Here is a 3,193-nt window from a genome sequence, read left to right as displayed (position 1 = left end):
AAATATTTAATTTAATTTTTAAAGTCACATTTTATGTAAAACCATATCGCATTACTCATCCCATCAGTTGTTCTGTCCATTTCTGTGTTTAGCTCCCGGTGGACAATAAAGATTAAAGGTATTTGCCGTGACCATCTCGTTTCTTTCTAGATATAGTATATTCAGGATCGTTTTGGTTTGACGGGCAACACTTGTTTTCTTAACGAAACACTTCCAAACTTGGGACACTGGTAGAATGTGTCATATAAAACATCTTTTTCTCTTAGCCTTCTTAACAAAAAATTGTACATCGCAATTACATTAGCCAATGTCACGTCTTGAACTGAAATACATCTGCAAATATTTCCGTAACACTTTCTGTATCTTTTTCTTTTCTTTTTTTTTTTACAGTATCATATACAATTAACGGATCTTTTCAATCTCGTGACTGAGATTGAAAAGATCTTTTCATCGATCCGGAAAGGATAAAAGGCATTGTCGACCTCCGCAGAATTTGAACTCAGAGCATAAAGACGGACGAAACGCCGCTAAGCATTTTGCCCGGCGCGGTAACGATTTTGCCATCACGCCGTCTTTATTGTACCAAATATATAGGATTAAAATTTTCGCACAAGGCCAGCTGTTCCGGGGGAGGGGGTAAGCCGATTACATCGACCCCAGTGTTCAACTTGTACTTATTTCATTGCCCCCAAAAGGATGAAAGGCAAAGTCGACTTCGGCGGAACTAGGATCCAAAACGAAAAGACGGTCCAAATGCCGCTAAATGGTTTGCCCGGCACAGTAACGATTCCACCAGCACGCGGCCTTCATTGGTATTGCACTAAATATGGCTTTAGCAGGGTTTCCATAAATTACCTTTACAATTTGAAAAATTCAGAAAAAGAAAGGGATAACGCGGCAGATTACGTGCAACCAATGGAATCCGCGTAGAAGTGTTCTGGTGCTTCTAATAAAACTTTATCTGCTTGCCTATATTTTCCAATAAACTTTGCTGAGTTATCCTCAATTCTTTTTTCTGAATTTTCCAAATTGCAAAGATAATTTATGGACATCCTGTATATCGTTATCGTATCATTATGGATGAGCTATTTAGATATTGTGTCAAATATATCGTTATTGTATCACATATACAGTTAATATATCGTTTTTTAAAATTAAACTGTTGTTATATTCTTATTAGCATACATGTCACAACATGGAATTTGTATGTGTGAGAGAGAGAGAGAGAGAGAGAGAGTGAGGGAGAGAGTGCATGTGTGTGAGAAAAGAGGGAGGGACAGAGAGAGGAGAGAGAGAGAGAGAGAGAGAGAGATTATTGAAAGGGCTTATACAAATTGTTGAAATACAAGCTTGGACCCGTCTAATTTTATCAGTTCTTCGTTTAAAGTGGATCCTGATAAAATAAGTTTCGTTCAGAAAAGTGTACAGTAATTTTCTGAATGCCATAAGCGTGTGCGCATGTCAAGGTGTGTATTTGTGTATGTGTGTTCGCGCATGCATGCGTGCGTGTGTGCGAGGCCGACCGAAGTAAAGACGAAAGGATTAAACATTAAACGATCTCTTTTATCCTGAGTATGAATAACTATTTATCTCGACTCTTGTGAGATTTCCTGTTTCCAAATTATGACCCCCGCCGCCAACACCACCACCACCAACAACAACAACACCACTTTAATAGTCTTAATCCTTGATCCACTCTATATATGTGTGTGTATGTATGTACCGTAGTATTATACTTCTTGAATCCTGTTCCTGTCTTCTTTCTTGGAAACGTAGGAGTCTCTCCTGGTCAAGCCGATATTTCTCTGCACTGAGAGATCACAGCTCCGGTATTACGATCATACGGTTAGAACCTCTCTAGAAAGAATCGCAAGGCGGATAGCTCAAGCCATGTCGACCGACAAGACACCTACGAGTAGACCAAGAACGAGATGGTTGGGTAATATACATAGTCTCAGTTGGGAATCTGCTTCTGATAGGACCCTAAGCAGGATGTGCCTCAAAACTCTACCCCCAACAATCCTCCCTGGAGTAGAGGACAGAGAAGATGGATGGACGGGCGGATAGATGGCTATCTTTATTCCTTTACTTGTTTGTCATTTGATTGCGGCCATGTTGGGGCACCGTCTTGAAGATGTTTTTGTCGAATGAATCGACCCCAATAGTGGTACTTATTCTATCGAACTCTTTTGCCGAACCGCTAAGCTGCGGGAACACAAACACACCAACACCGGTTGTCAAGTGATGGTAGGGGGACAAACACAGACACAAATATATGTAACATATACGACGGGCTTCTTTCAGTTTCCGCCTACCAAATCTACTCACAAGGCTTTGGTCAGTCCGGTGCTATAGTAGCAGGCACTTGCCCACGGTGTCATGCAGTGGAACTGAACCCGGAACCATCTAATTGAGAAGCAAACTTCTTATCCCACAGCCACGCCTGTGATGAATCACGTACAGCCATTGTTTCACAGCAACAGAAAAGCACTTACTAACCCCCTTCAGTAAACAGAAAGTGTTCATATCTAAACAAACGTAGCAACTCGAACTGCTAGAATTAACAGTCAAATTTTCATCACATCAAAGCTGACTATCTTGGTGATGGAAAGGATAGACGCAATGGCCATAAGAAGAATGCATTTCATCATAGACCTGCTCGGTTAGAGTTAACCTGGGTATAAACCACAATAACAGCTGTTGTTCGTTTGTTCGAGTCTTTGTGTAGAGTGTTAAAGTTTCGAATTGTCATTTACATGACGTAGCCATTCGGCTGTTTCAAGCTGACAGAGAGTGAGATCTGTTTAATTAAAATAATGCCTTTAGTTGGCTGGTTGTTACGGACAACACATAAAGTGATATTTACCAAGTGATCTGAATGTATAAAAAAAAAAGCAACAAGAAGTGTTCGGTCAAGCGTAAAGGTAATTGTCTGAAAGTAGTCAAAAGTTTCGTCGTATAATTGAGGAGTGAGGTGGGGATGGACTTTCAATGTTTTTTTTTTTAATCCGTATTCACAAACGTAAAGGAATGGAGCGTTTAAAATGGAAAAAAAGATGGTTGAGCTTAACACTGGTTGATGTCTAGTTTACGGGAAAATATTGCTAAAAATTTAATTAGAAGTTAACCCTTTGCCCGTGTATGTGTGTGGAGGGAGTCAATAACATCGACCCCAGTACTTGATAATACTTAT

Source organism: Octopus bimaculoides, chromosome 23, assembly GCF_001194135.2.
Source record: "Octopus bimaculoides isolate UCB-OBI-ISO-001 chromosome 23, ASM119413v2, whole genome shotgun sequence".
NCBI lineage: Eukaryota > Metazoa > Mollusca > Cephalopoda > Octopoda > Octopodidae > Octopus > Octopus bimaculoides.
The sequence above is the reverse complement of the archived record's forward strand: the minus strand, read 5'-3'. Positions refer to the sequence as shown.